The following is a 16,609-nucleotide window of genomic DNA, read 5'->3' as shown; positions in this document are numbered from 1 at the left end:
AACTTGATAAATCCACTGGTCAGAACTGAAGTTGAAAGTCAATAGTAATGCTCTTATGTCTGAAGGATATGTTTAAGCTGCAAGGAGTTAGAGGTCCTGCACTTGATCTCTTATGTTTGTTTTCTGTAAGTGACATAATAGGGACGACATTGGCACTTTAGCAGCTATAATTGTTTGGTTTGGAATTATTAACCTACCCCAACTTGGTTCCGTTTCAAAGCTGTTCTGGAATTTGTTTCAGTTTTCCTTTTTGACGCCTAAAAGAGCAAGCTATTTCCTCTTTACACCTAGCTGCCAAGATCCAAATTTGTAGTTACTGTGTTTCCCTGGTAACAGCTGGTGATGTCATAAATTTACTAAGTGGTACAGAGAGACGCTATGCTCTGTGCAGCCGTGAAAGTCTGGAAGAGAACAGCTAGCTGGCTCTCTGCCTGGCTGCCAACACCATTCACCTTCTCTGCCTGCCCAGCTCTGTAGACGTTATCTGGATCAATTTCGAGAGTTCCCCAGAAAGCTTGAATCCTTCTTGGCAATGGGAGTGGAAGGTGTAGAAATATCTGCTCTTATTTCTAGTGTCTCAATCTTGAGTGTTTTGTGAGCTCAGTATGCCGAGAATTGTTTTCTACGCAAGGTTTGTATCTGAAATGACACTCTGAGTTTTTTGTTTGTCACCAATGTAGCTGTCAACCTGCTCAGGACTGGCAGCAAGCTTTGCTTCCACACACATCACTGTTGCTAACAGAGACTGCTGAGCCCCTCTGGAGGTCAATACCCATAGCAGAGGTTGGGACCTGGTTCCTGATCAGCCTGGGTTACTCTGCCCAGTGCTGCGTCATACAGGAATACATTGGGAAATGGGGGAGCAAAGAGAGCAGGTGTAACACCCTGATTTCTTACCTGGAGAATGACATCCAGAAAACGTGCATATTCCTGGCAGAACCCAACCACACACAAATGTACTACTTCACTGGAAGGTTCACTCGATTTCACAACAGTGTCACCTGCAAACATTGTAGCATATGCATGAGAGGAAAAAAGCTTTCCCATCACTAAATACTAGGAGATAAAAGGAACAATCACAGAATTAGATGCATAAAAGTTCTATTATTTGTGTGCTGCAGTCACTTATTTCCTAGCATATACAGGCAATGGGACTGGCATTCCAGCCATATTCCATATGGCTCACAACTACACTGAAAAGCAACAGGTCAGTATATTATTCTTCCAGATGAAGCAAAAAGCTATTTATTCTAATTCATGGCATTTCTCTTTGAGGAAGAGGCCAAGGGAGTAGAAAGAGTTAGGTATGTTACAGAGCTATCAGCGTGTTTTGAATCTGATTTAACTAATGATTTCAAAGCAAGACCCTCCTTGACAGAGTCCCTTGTCATGCTTCAACTGGATGCTTTGAAAAAGAGAGAAAGTAAGGGAATTCTGTACGTAAAGAACTCGGGAGGCAGTTGGACAAACAGATTTCCCCAGGACTGAGAGACAAATGAGTTTTTATATTTTTCAAGGTCTGTGCTCCTGGTAGGCTAAAAACAAGTCTACCAGAAGCAGATACAGAATTTCTGCAGAAGTTTCATTAGCTTATGTGCAGTAGTTATCTGCAGAGATAACTTGCCTCTCTAGTTTTATGCCTGCTTTGTATTTCTGGTATATGTAGAACAAGGAAACACCTGTGCACAACATTGCAGTGCCATATGGCTTAGCTACCATAAGCACACCCAGCTCAGGTGTCTGTACATAGCTGTGTCTGTGTGATCTTTAAGTCATCCGTGTCATCCAGGGCTTTACTACGGGAGATCATTGGATAATTGTCCCTGATGTCATTTTCAGAGTCAATGCAATTCATTACACAGAACCAATTGCCCATCTCCAGACCAGGGACAGAGGTTTCACTGGTGAGCCAGTGATGTAGATGAGCAGCAAGATAATGAGAGTTTTTCCCTCTCTGTTTCATTGCTCAGATCCAGTTTCGACAACTGATGGCAGACTAGTTTCTCACAAACTCTTGTCGTAGGGGACATCTCAGGAAAGATCAAAGAACTGCACCTACTGAGAAATACTGTTCTTGTCTACATTGGCTATTCCTTTAAGTTTGGTCTAAAGCTTTTTGGAAAGGCTCTCCATCTGACAGCTGGTGCCTCTTTACCTCTTCCATCTTTCCCTCAACTCACCAAATAATGAGTTTGCTTGGGATTCCATCAGCACCAAAAAATAATAAAGTAAAATTACTTTGAGAGATAAGACCCCTGTAATTTCCCCCTTTTTTATATGGCTTTAGCCTAGAGCTAAGGTCTTGCATGAAATAAAAGAAAACCAAACCAAAACAAAAAAAACCCACAAAACCCAAAGTCCCTAGACAAATAAGAGGAATTCAGAGCACAGTGATGAAGTCTACAGCACTCCCTGGAAAAGATGCCTAGGAAGAATATTACTGCTAGAAAAGCAATCATCAGCTTCACTACTGGTGCACAGTGAGGGAAAGAAAGCCCTAGGCTGAAATTGGTATCAAGCTTATTTTATTAATTTCTGTTATTAAATCATAAAACCTTTGAAATCATTAAGAGGCCAAACTGGGTGGCTGAGACCAATTATTCAGGAGAACACAATATTAGCAAGAAACATGGGGAACTGCCCAACTTTGGTCTCACTGGGCATATGGAAGTATTGTTGGTATTTTAGCGTTTTCAGCAGTAATGGCTAATGGACACGTCTAAATAGAAAGCAATTAAGGTTTTAAGGGCCCACCGAAACATTTTGTTACCTTCTATAGTAAACATCAGAGTACCTGGACCTTAGACCCAAGAGTCAAATAAATATATAATGATTTAATTTACTATAAGAAAAGGTGAATTGTTTCTGCTAATAGAGCATTAAGAGCATTAAAGCATGAAGTGCATCACCATGTTAGGCTTAGAACTAGGTAATGGCATATTTTAATATCAAGTGTCCTTACAAGAGGTTAATGAAGTCAGATTGTGTTTTTCAAAATAATTGTCAAGTTAACCTTTAACAGTCTGACCCTGGTGACATTAGAATGCAAGAATAAGGGGTCACATAAGATTAAATAGCTGACTAAGGCATATTAGTTGGAGCATAAAATGTGTAAGCAATGCATAAAATCTACAAACATGTATGTGTATTTTATGTTTTAAAGATACTGGCATGCCTAATGGTTTACACGGAAGACAAGCTATTTTTCTAAGATCTCTGTAACCAGTTTATCCTTCCTGCTTCCACCAAGCACAAGAGATTTTAATTATAAGACAGTTAACAGTGTTATCCTTCAGAAGATGACGCAGAATACTTGCATGATTTTAGTATAAACTTAAACACCGCGTCTTTTCTTGTGCAAACTACAAGATTTCCAATAATAATTGTAATTGATGTCTTGTGGCTTTTTAGAAGGACAAGCCTATCTAAAAAAAACCCAGATATTAAACTGTGCTGTCTTCAGCTTTATGTAACAGGTAACAGCTTGATAGATGGGGCTGAAAAAAGAGAGTCTATCTTCCTTACCAGCTGCAATATTTGCAGAATGTGCAGAATACAAATATGTTCTCCAACAGCCACAGAGCTTCCAATAGTATTTTTACCTTGGTGGCCACTTATTTTTTACTGTTCGGAATGAGAGAGATTTTAAAGCCTCGTTGGTACTCAACAAAAAGGAGCACATCCTTCCCTCCCAAATAAGGGTGAGAAGTGGATGGAAGCCCACTGAAAAATACCATCTTGGAGGAGTTCTGAATTGGTCTCTTGAGGTTTCTGAAGCTGAGAGATGCTTCAGATATCCTCTAAACCAAGGGATAAGTGCAAGATGTACTTAAAGTTTGAGTTTCCTCATTTTTGTGTTTTTCTTTAGTAAGCAGTGCCCCTATCTTTGTAACCCAGAATTTAACTCTTTGCTTTGCTAGCATATATTGGTTTTCTTCAGGTATTGTGGCTGGTATGAAGACTCATACCAGCACAACATATCCTGCTCTCCAGAAGCAGCTATTCCATACAAAGAGGTCCCATTAGCAGAGGCAAATGCTGGGATATCAATGGAAATCTGTTCCTGAAGAGGCAGTGGTTGAAGTGACACCATTCCTGTTGGGAGCCTCATATCATCACTAGATCTTTCCTCAAAAGAGACTATGTTGTCACTCTTTGATGGGCCTGCCTCCGTTTTCCCTGTCTCCCATTTTTCATCTCTGTCATTTATCACAATTCTTGACACTTTGAGATTATTCCATCAGGCCTACAATTACCCCCTTGCCTTTGGACATGCACATGCATTCAACAGCTTAAAGAGCTTCAAAGCCCTTACCTTGCAAGGAACCCCAGGTCCTACTGCTATGTAGATCAATAGCCAAGTTCACACAGGCAGGCAGAGTAAGGCTCTCCATCCTTCAGTAACCTACAAAAAAGAAAGGACCTTTGCTGTAAATCTCATTCATACTCTCTCTCTCTCTCTCTAGCTTAAAATGGCTTTAGCCAGGGGCAACTCTAAGTGTGTTGTAATGTTTTGACCGCAAAAAAATACTCATTACTGCAATGCCAATCCACTCATGAGTTCACGCAGCAACTGAGCAAGTTCTAGCTCACGATGCAGTTACAAAGAGATGCTGACTAAAGACAGCATAATTCCTAACAAACACAAGCATTTCTTCTTTACTGTGCTCTCAGCAGTAGTATCCACATCCAGCAGAGAAGCTTTCAGAGCATCTTACAGCTGGATCTCTGCATAAGCATACTTCTCACTTCTGCCCAATATTGTATTTCAGTATGATCACATTGTATAAACTCTGCTGAGGTCTGAGATCCACACTGTAACCGCCCCAAAACGAAACCGAGCCAATCACATTAAAAACCACATCTCATTTCTTATATACCTGTCAATGAAAGCCACACAGTTGCAGGTACCTATGCTCCAAAGCAGTAGATACACACTGAAGATGTGCAGGGGGTCTCGAGTCATTGGCACCAGTGAGCAGATTCAGTTGCTCTCAGTGCTGCATTACACAAGTGAACCTTGAAGAGCATCAGATACTTCTACTGAAGAGATTAGTCAAGGAAATTTTTAAAAAACTAAAAATCAAAACACGGTTAAACCTCACTAATTTCCATTTGCCCCTGAGAAACTTAATTTTGTTAATTAGCAAATAACAAATGGGTTGCAATGGGAGCCTGTACTTTACTGTGTACTAATAAATGATTTTTATAAGGTCATATTAATCTTCCTACATCATCAGTATTCACAGCCACAAGAACATTAATAAAAGATGAGTTTGTGTTTATATGTGTATATATATCTATGTGTGTGTATTGATAGACACACTAACATACATACATGTCTTTAAAACTCTGTGCTCTTAGCTTAGAAAAGCTCCACTCTGAAACCTCAAGAGTGGAAGAGGAAGAGCTTTTTGCACAGAGTAGAAGATATTAGCAGTTGTCCGCCATAGTATCACTCAGACTCCAGAATGAGTCAGAATGATTCATCATTCATTCATCATCATCATCATCATCACATCATTCAGACTCGACTTGACAAATCCAAATAGGTAAATGTGAGTAAAGACATTAAGTAAAGCAGGGCATTATTGCTGCTTGGTGAAAGAGTGGCTTTCACCACTAATTGTCACTAACTTCCAGCCTTAAGTCCTGTGAGGAGGAACCAACTCTCAACGATTTCATTTTTAAGTGTTGGCATACATTTTCCCTGGGGTTCTTGCTTAGGATTCTTGCCCTTCTCTCATGCCTGCCACCATGGATCGGGATTTACTCCGCTCAAGCAAAACCAGGGAGAAAAAACTCAGGCCTTTCATTTGTTTTTCATGAAGAACATTCACAGTCACTCTTTACCCTTTTATGATGATGAAGCAATCTCAGAATTTAATTTCATCAGCTCCTTCACCTTCTTCAAATAGTGACGTTCTATTTGACGTGATTACCGTAAGGAGGTTTTAAAAAAAACAGTAGCAGCAATAACAATCATTTTCTGAACTTGCCTCTTCTGATTAGGAAAATGTCTTGTAGCTGTCAACAGCTATGAATATAGTGTAGACTTAACACTTCTCTTAACTGGAGACTAAAAAGGCCATATACATGAAAAAATGAGTCTCACAGACACTTCTGGTAGCGAGGGGTTGAGCAGACTGCAGGCAGAACTAGCAGCAGTACTCTTGAGTGCAACAAACTAACTCTCAGGAGCCCACAGCAGTATTATGGATCAAGAATACGACTGTGCTGAATGAGATGCGGTCAAGATCCTAAGACTGTTTTGAAGCAGACATGGTTTTGTAGAAACAGCAATGTCATTAAATTCTGTTTTCCATTTTATCTTAAATATTATTGATATGACTTTTATTACAATGATCAAATATTACTGTGATAAAGCTCTAATACTGGCTAAATTAAATAAATAGATCATATATTCATTGTTGAGCCTTGCAAAACAACTTGCTTTATCTTTAGGTTGCTGGTACTACTGTAGCAAGAGTCTATTTAAAATAAGGAAGAAAACTTCTGAGCAACAATGTATTGACATAATGAAGAGAAAAAAAAAAAGAAAAATAGGAGAGTGAAATATTGCAAAGTGATGGCTTTGATCAGATTGCCAGCAATTTGACATGAATATGTTCTTAACTATAATATAAAAAACCCTTATCACCCCCCCCCAAACATCTTAGTAGAGACATGTCTATTTTTAACAGCATCCAATGTCTGACAGAGAGATATTTCATCCTCACCTTTCACACACAATGAGGATGAGGAGTTAAAAAAAATAAAAGGAAGAAAAAAGAAGAAAAGCAGCAGATACATTTAGTGTTCCCTTTACCAAAATAAAGCTTAGCTTATTTGTAGCTTTTGGCTTTCAGCCTTTCTTGCTAAGCTGGTTGAATTCTTCAGGAAATGATGCATGAGGGGAGGTTTCCAGCCAGTTCTGTTGAGGAACTGAAGATTCCCAGGAGGGTGATGATAAGCTGAAATGATGGGTATGATAGGAGGCATTGCAGATATAGATAGGGAGAACAAACCAGCTTCAGCTAAACACATCCAAAATGCACAAGCCTGAAAGCGCATTTAGAAACTATCAGCGTGGAAAGATGCCTGCTTCAGCAGAAATGACTCGTCAGGGGCAAGCAGCCACTTTAGGACTTTTTAATCAGTATTTCCCAACTGCTGCACCGTAGGCATTCCTCCTGGCAGCATTATTCACTTGGCTGCCCATATGCCTGATCGAAACAGTTGTCTCTTGGCCGTATTACTGGGCACCAGCAGGCTCTGGTTTCATTCTTCCTGGTTACTTAGATTTATAAGGCAGCAGCCTTCCAGCTGCATGACATATGTAGCCCACAGGCATATACTTTTAACATATGCTGCATCTTGTCCTTTACACTGTTCCTATTAAGCCGACACAAAATGAGGAGATTGGGACTGCTCTGTCCTCTAAGCAGCCAGTACGTCCAGAAGCAAGAACAGAAAAGCTCCCAGTGTTGCAAGCCTGGCCTGAAGGATTAGGAACAGTAAGGATTAAACACTGCCATGTGTCTAACCAGGCCCTCATGCTGAGTGTTCTTGCCTTGACTTTTCCTTGTAAATTATCTTTCTTTTAACCTACTTTCTTTCAAATTGAGAAGTGCTCCAGAGTACTCTTGTGAAACTCATTCTGAATAAATCCTCAACGACACTTTAAATTAGATCACATCACTGTTGAGCCCATGAGACTTACCAGAAGGCAAAGTACAGATGCAAGATTTACATGAGCTATTCCTGATTTATACCCATTTAAGTGACAACTGAATCAGAGCAGCATTTTTACCGCAGACCAAGATCAAAGACTTGAGTGTTTTACCTGGCTGGCTAAAGAAATTTTATCATTCCCTTGGTCATTCATAGTTGGTTTTGAATTTGTGGTTCAGCTAGGAGACTTGCATTCTGCTGGATACCAGAAATAACCATTTGGTTGTGCAAAAAGTCTTTGTTACTTCTGCAATGGGTTGTCTAGAAAGCTCCTAATCCCACCATCCAGTATTTACTGCATTCTTAGCTTCAGGTTAAGCAACTATAAAGATCTCTAGTTTATAGAAATGAGAAGTGGAAGTAGTTAGATAGCGAACCCTAGCTTTTTCTCCCCGATATATACACCATGTACATATGTACCCACACAACAGAATCTACTATGTTCAAAACACAGGTGACCCAGTGAGTCATGATCGTGTAGCGAAAGATTTAAAATAGAACTATCCTTTCCTGAATCAGTAGGTCACGAAGCATTACTTTGTGTTGGGCATTAGGCGGGACCTGAGCAACCCAACTTTCATGCTACAGTGTGCTCCAAAACACTTTGGGCTCACGGAGTTGGTGGTTCTCCACTCATATCTATGCATAGTTTGCACATGGAAGGAAGCAATGTACAGCAAGGAAAATTAGGGATGACAGACTGCTCTAAAAAAGCTTTAGAGGAAAATGAGATTTGCTCTCCTATCTCTTCAACTGTCTTCCCCACAAAGGTGTATACTGTGGTTCTCCATTTCATGATGAGCTGCAGTTTCATTTCTGATAGAGCAGCGTGCACAGGCTCAGCATTACTTACGAGAGCCAGTCTTGGCAAAAGGGGACAAAAAAAGAGGCTTTCAATAACTGGCAATTTTTCAGCAACTTCAGAAAGTGCTGGGAACAAAAGATCCATCCTGGCTGTACAGCTGTAAAACTGGAAAGCAGCTCATGAAAGTCTGCTCTCATCAGGAGCTCAGAATCTCCTCTTGAAGGGCTAAAGTCCTCTAAGTTCTGGTGACAAGCAGGTCTTTTTCTTTTTCCAATGCCTCTTGGCACCCTTTGCTTCCTATTTGAACTTGGGATTAATGCCAGGCTGTTCCTGAAGCTTTCAGACCTGCAGACCATTTGTCAAACTTCTAACCCAGAGCATGGCCACAGTGCGGAGAAGCAGAGTAAATTTAGCCCATGCTGAGTCCCACGGCTGGATTCCTCTGTGATATCCAGCGCACTTCATTTCAGACTAGCTCAGGAACCTCTATACTCAACTGCAACACAGGCCCAGGCCCCAGGCTTTGCACCAAAGACACAATGTCTCTTTAAAAGGGAGTCTTGGGCTCTTGATGAAAAATTATAAAGCAGGAATCATGGAAGTCCGTTGTGTTTCCTTTAGCCTAAAAGACGTTTGTGGATTAATCTTTCATAGTAGCTGAAATCGTGAAAGGGGTCTTACAGTGGTGGTGTCTGGAAGATTGGACACTACATGTGTCAGGGCACTGCATAGTCCGGGAGCCGCGGGGACTCCCCGGGGCCGGCAGGGCAGGGCCCCACAGCCAGGGCCTGTCCCACCACCCCGGCCAGGGAGCAGGGAAGCCTGGGGGCAGCCCCAGCTGTCAGGCACCTCCCTGGGGACGGGGACGGGACAAGACCAGGCCAGGACATAGTCCCATGGGTGGGGGTCAGGTTCAGGCCTGGTGCAGGGAACCAGGATCAGACACAGCCCCAGGATGGCCAGGCAAGGCCTTCGGGATGGAAACAGGCCGAGGCCAGGCCAAGATGTCAGCATGCAGATCCGTCCAGGCTCGGCAGAGCCCACGGCCCGGCAGCGCAGGGCTGTGGCAGAGCCGGAGATCAGCTTCCTATGGCGTCGCTGGGGCAGGGACTGAACTGGGGTCCTGAGCCATGGGTAGGGGTGAGGGGAGGCTGAACAGGGACGGTGAGGGCCCATGTTAGCGCCTCATGGCCCTCACAGCATGGAAGTAACACTGTATGCTCTTGGGGCTGTCAGAGAGGAAGGACCATGCAGCTGCCTGACACTAGACTGTATCCATATTTGAAAGTTTTAAAACACAATGAAGAAAAAATGATATATAACTCTCCAGCAGGAAACGAAGAAGCATTTTGGTTTGTTTTTTTGCATTTGGCAGGCAGAGGGCATACTCAGCCTAGACCTAAATATAGGCTTCTGTCTGCTTAGGGACTATTTATTCTTTCTGTCTCCTGACACCGGTACACACAAAATTTATTTAACATTCAGCAGATGCAGCACTCATACAAAACCATACAATCTGTTCCTGAGAAATCAGCAGTAATTTTAAGAAGCCATCAGTGTGCTGGGGGCGGAGGACCAGCCAGCAGCACCATGACAGTCATCCATTTCCCAGCAAGGAACCACAGTTCTCCCCCAAACACCTGAAACTGGTACTGGGAGTTAGGAAATAAGATGGTCAGAACCAGTTGAAGCAACACTAGGATATGACTGATCAAGAGTTTTCCACCTGACTGATTTTTCCAATAAAAAGTCACAGACTGTACACCACTCCAAAATCACTTTTTTCTGTCAGCAAAGTCAGACTCACGGCGCTCTGCCCAGCTGCCTCTAAAGCTTTTGCAGTTTTGTTTCTGCCTCCAGGAAAATGGCCTTTTTTGGATCCCTGCATGTATAATAACCACATGGAAAAACTAGCAACAATGAAAGTTTCAATGCAAAAGCGTTATTTTCCATACACAGAGACTCTGCTGTCAGTGATTAAATTATCAGCCTTAGTCTCAGCTCACATATTCATCAAAAGAGTTTCATTATATATTAAATAGTGCAGTGCATATATCCTTGCTTAATTTAATAACTATTCATCTGACGGAAGCCTGACAGATCTTTAACTATTAGAACGGAACTATTTCACACAGAAGATTTTGTCCGTTTGCTGGCAAAACCTGTTCCTGAATGCAGTGAGTCAATTTAAATATATACTGTATGTGGCACACACAAACATTACTCAACTCAATATTTACTAATATCCCTTTTTTCTTTGCAATATCAAGTTTTTCTATAAAAAAAGACACACTGTTAAAAATGAGCTGAACAATTGAGTCCCCAAGGGTGGGGTGGGTGCCCCAGATGACTGGGTCCCTGGAGTCCCCACAGGTCAGTGGGTCTCCTAGACACCTGGGTCCCTGTGGGTTGGTGGGTGCCCCAGATGGCAGGGTCCCTGGCATCCCCAAATGCCTCGGTCCTGGGAGTCTCCATGGGTCAGCAGTGCCCCAGTTGCCAGGGTCCTCAGCCTTCCTGGACACTAGGGTCCTTGCCTCTAGGATGTGGTGGTGGTGCTGGAGGTGCTGACCCAGCTGTGGCTGCACTCACTGCTGTGGGACGAGCCCAGCCTCAATGTCACCTTTGCATAGCCGAGGAGGGCACAGGGACATGGTGGAGTTGGGGCACCCAGGTGATGCTACAGCAGTGGCTAGAGCATGTCAAGAAGGAGCAGTGGGCGGGATGCAGGAAGCACTGGGACAGAGGGGAGAGAGGGGGCCATGGGAGGACAATGGGGAGATGAGGAGGGACACAACACATGGTGTCTATAGGATCTCTGAGTGCTTTGGTCCTTCCTAAAGCACCACAACCCTAAAAGAAGTAGTGTTCCAGGATAGGTTGATGAGTGAGTGCCCAGAGGTTTCAATGGCCTGCCAAATATCCATGGTAATGGAAGAGGAGAATAAAGATCAGCATGGGCACAGTTGCAGGAGAGTATACCAGGGACAGCTTGTTTCTCTTACAGAAAATTGTCTTTTGTAATGCTTGGTGCCAAAGGAGGCACCATTCCAAATTAAAACAGAGAAATCTGGTAGGCTCATCTGAAACTAGTGGCCAGGGCTCACAGTCAACACCCTCCAAAGCAAGGAGCCATTATTGGCCCTTGGGGTATCTCAGACATGAAATGGTACCCACTCACTGAAAAAACAGATCTCAGCAAGGCACTGAGGGTGGGCTTTCCAGACCAAGTGCCCCCAACTTTAAAGGCTGTACTAGGAAGATGGAGACAGTCTATTAAAAAGAGCCTACCAGCTGCCACGGGGTGTTCCTGCCAGGACTCACTGCTCATCCACAGGAGGAGTCCAGAGATGGAAAAAGGCACAACTGTCATGACATGAAGTTGTATTTCTCTAGAAAAAAAAAACCTGCAGAGAAGACAGCCACATAAACCTGAAGCCTTAAGTGGTAGCAAGAGCTTGGGCAACTCAGAATTACACAACCTGTTTATCAAACTAACATCTAAAAATCCCAACACAGCAGGGGTAAACCCCACTGTCACTGAAGACTGGAAGCCCATCACTGATTTTAGCAAAGCCAGAATTTCTCACAGGACATCAAACACCATTGAAAGAAAAGAAAAAGAGTACTGAAAATCCTATGGAGATTTTGCTCTTCACAGAAGAAAAAAAATGTGAGAAGTAAATGCTTCATTTAATGCTTGGGAAGATAAAAAACCCAAAGACTTAATCTTTCTTTAAGAACATGAATGTGAATTTAATTCTTGTGAAACACCTGTATCAATAACTTCCTCTGTATAAACACGTGTTTCCTGCAGAGATGTGTTCCCAATTCAGAGCACAAAGAGAACAGGCAAGGCAGGAACTTGGATAAAACATTAGACAAAGACATGTGAATGCATTCTGTAGAGAAAACAGGAAAACTCTTAAACTCTTAGCACATCAATACACCTGTTAAGAAAAGAATTATGGCTATTTACTCAAGCACTTGTCCAGTGCCTGAAAACATATCTAAAGATGTGCAGGTCTGACTCTTCAAAGAACATTTTTTATTCTAAGAACATCAACTATAAACACGGTTACAAAAGAGCACTAAGCACTGAAAAGCCTAGCACTACTGGGAAAACTATAGTAATGTATACATCTCTGATGGTCTAGCCAGCTGCACAAACCTCCTCTCAATCAAGTCTGCAGGCACTTCTTCAAGAGCCCTACCTACCTATATTGTCTCTCAGCTGGCTGCCTTTTGCCAGCCAAAAATTAAATTCCCAGGTATTTTTAGTCCAAATCTACTTCCCACATCAGCACTTGAATCTGGAGATGGTTTGGAATGTGCAAATGCACTTTTCTTATTCCACCCAATAGTTTTAAGACGGTCCTCTTCCAGGAGAAATATTCTGTCCCCCTGAACAGAATTATAAACAGGGAGAGGGAATTCAGATGTGCTGTTTCATTTTACATATCTGTGCTCTCTGTTTCAGCAGCAGCACACACTGGGTGTGATTCAAGGTGTTTGACCAGGGTCTGCTCCCAGCCCGGGACCGTTAGGGAAGCAGCTTTGCATGTTGCTGCTGAGCAGCAGGCCCACTGACTCCCGATTCTTGAGCTGCATGCGCTGCCGGCTGGCACTCACAAACCTTGTTCAGCAAGTCCTTCTTTGCTGTTTGTCCAGGTTCTTTCTGTCCACTTAGTAGACGAGTCTGGACTTCACATTGCTGAGTTTGGGTCTAACTGGCTACAACAGTCTGAAGTGACTGCTGTCTAAATGCACAGACTGCACCATGGCACGTGCCTTCTCATCCACTTCCCCTTCCATTTAAGATCACAACACATATCCATGGCAACTGCAGCTCCTGCATACAAGAAAACAGAGACATTAGGAAATGTCTAGAATCTCCTTTCACAGTTTGGCATCGAAATATAGGACGTAGATCCAACGCCTCTCAGTTCCCTGGGAACCATGACCATCTCATTTCATGGTCTCCTCCAGAGACCCCAGGCCATGAGAGCACCATAGTTACCCTAAATACACAGCAGCAATCAAGCACAGCACTTGGCTTGAAGAGAGCCGTTTCCTGCTTGAAGGATCACTGCAATGTAGAAAAGACATAACAGTAGAAGGAAGACAGTGTAGGAAAAGAATTAGTTCATTATACAGGAGACAAGACACGAAATAGCAAGCAGCTTGCATTTCATACGGGCAGAAAGGTGAGGCCTAGGAGAAAAAAAAACTGATGTGTTGGAACAGTCTGTACCAGCACAGCGCAAAGCTAAATGTGGCACAGAGACATGCTATTCACCCACAAACTCTAAACCTACAGAGGAAGCATACGCCTGTCAACGTTTTGACTTATAATAGAATTAGCCTCACATTACCTCAAAACCAAAAAGGCTTAAAAAGAGGACCCTGAAACGAAAGAGAAAACTGAAGGTAACGAAAGGGCTTGTTACACTGTGCTGATGCTGGCTGACAGGTACTGAGGACACAGAGGTTAGAGGGGCTCTATATTGCAAGAGAGTCTGCCACTCCCTGATATTTGTGTACATTTGCAAACCCCAACTGATCCTTTGGGATGACAGCAGAGTGAGATTAGAACGATGCCTACCTGGCAAGTGAGACTCTCTTGCTGTTTGACTAGCCATCAAAATATGCACTGTGCCTTTTTCTTTTTTTTTTTTTTAACTATTGCTCAGACACTTCATCAATGACTAGTTTGTAAATGAAGGTCGGGCTTCGTCCCTCCCAGGGATGCTGCATATAAACAAAGGAATGGGAAATTCTGGTTCTGGAAAGAAATACAAGAAGGGATGTTCCAAGAAATCCTATTGAAACACGTGCCTTGTTCTGTAAAGTTGCAGTGATTATATCCAAGACAGAGCTTTTAGAGAAGTTATACCTCTTGTTAAACAAGCTGAAATAATGGGGAAGACACAGAAATTTCCCAGCCTTCTTGTGTACTTGAGAGCCTCTGTTTTCTTTTTCCCAAGACTATGTAATTTTGTCTTTTTTTGTTATTACATCTCTCTACAAAACTAACTAGGTCATGCTAGTTATAAGAATGCTACTAAATCATTGCAAATTCTCTGTCAAAGGACACCACAGACATTAAAATAAAGTTTTCTAAAAAAGATTTTATCCCTTTGTGCTGATTTTGGATCAAGCCATAAGGGCTCAGCACAGATGCTCTAATTTCAGCTGAGAAAAAGGAGCCAACAACATAAATGTAATCCTTAGGTGCATGAATTCAGGTAGGAGACAAAAAACCTACCAATTACATCCCACACAACTATAAAATAGCGTCCTTTTTTTTCCAAAATTGGAATATTTGACTTCGGTATCCAAAGGAAGAAATCATCACTCTTGTCAGATCTCAGCCTCACGCTTCTGTCTGACAAGAATGAACAACACAAATAGCCTGTGACCTGGCAAGCTCCAAATTGCGTTCTCCGCACTGTTGGGAGTTAGTTGTTACGGAAAGTCTTGTTATCTTGGGCACAGGTAGAAGTTAGACATTCAGCAGTTATGGGCATTCAATGGATGTTGCATGTGTGTAACCATCAAAAAAGCAATTTATGAATACATTTCTGTTGATTGTAACCCGTTCCTCCATGTTATCACTATTGCATTGGCTATCACAATAGTGATCACTATTTCATTTTGCTTATGAAATACTGACTGAGTGTGCTTTTCACAGCTGCTGAAATCTTTTCCCTTTACAGAACATGAAAATGGTATGTTCTGCTTGGTGGTGGCTCAAATTTTTTATTAATGGGGAGTAAAAACTGCCGTACAAAGGAGTTAAAACTTCATAGTGTTATGCCACCACTGCATGTTGCTACTTAGTGCGAACAACAAAGAGACTACCAGCAAGGTTTACCAAGTTCTGATGGGGATGAACTCCACTTTAGCCCGTGGTTAAGTGAGGCAAAACCCCAGAATTCATTACCAGAAGCATTCACAGTACCAAAACAACTCTTGCATCGTACCTTCCCATCACGGCTTCACATTTCAAGATAGTGAGCAATGCACTTTCTTGGAGTCCATACAAGAGAGTCTCTGGTGGCTGGTTTCAAACAGGGTAGCAGCAGGTTAGGACTTGTGCTCATATACACCCTAGAAGCAAAGCCAGCGGAGTACGTGAAAGCTACCATGGATTTTGGCAAGACAATCACACCTCAACAAACACATTTAAAACCTTTGGTTTAACTGTGGGTTCCAGTAAGAACATTTATAACTATTGCAGTAGCATCCCTGGGTCTAGGATCCCTTTGTGTTTGCTGAGGCATAAGCAGAACTAAAGACCATTCCTGCTTGAAAGCATTGCAATTTCAGTGTAAAATAAGAGACGACAGGTGGATGGAGACAAATGGGCAAGCAGAAAGAAATGTTGTGTGCCTACAGAGACAGGGCAATGCTACGGAGAGAGGGTCAGACTAGTTCCCAATTAACTAGCTAAGGTGTCCAAAGGAGAGCAGTCACTTGGTACGACTGGCCTCCTGCTACAGCTTCTAACGCTCGAGCTGCTCTCCTCAGAACTAGTCCAGGCACCTCCATCACATCCTGCAGGCACAGCCAAGAAGTATTAGCCAATATGATGGGTAATACTGGTCAGCCACACCACTTGTCTAATCGTCGTCAGGCTTATTTGAGCTACCACTCTCTTCCCTGCTCTTCCACCACGTTTAGCAGCCAAACTTACAATGAAATGGCAGGCCAGGCCCAGGAGGGACCTGTGCCAGGGGCTTTAATTCTTTTTTAATCTGCAATGGGGTGGGCAGAGCTAAAGAACAGAAGTAATACAGTTTTAGTAATTAAACTGTTTTGTTTCACAGAAAACCTTGCGCTATTGATATTAGAGAGACAGAGCTGAAGCACTGGCCTGTAAGTGTGTGTATGTGTGCCTGTTTCTCAATCTGTTGTTGGGCAGTGGGTGTAAGAAGAAAAAGCTCGTGTTGCTGCTTCTTGGTTTTAAAATGTGCACGGAAAGTAGTTACAGAAGTGGCATATACAGATCTACCTAGAGACAACCGATCTCCTTGAACGTCACATTTCCAAATGAGCAGATCAAAGATG

This window comes from Platalea leucorodia, assembly GCF_965183815.1.
Source record: "Platalea leucorodia genome assembly, chromosome: 5".
In the NCBI taxonomy this organism is placed as follows: Eukaryota; Metazoa; Chordata; class Aves; order Pelecaniformes; family Threskiornithidae; genus Platalea; species Platalea leucorodia.
The sequence above is the reverse complement of the archived record's forward strand: the minus strand, read 5'-3'. Positions refer to the sequence as shown.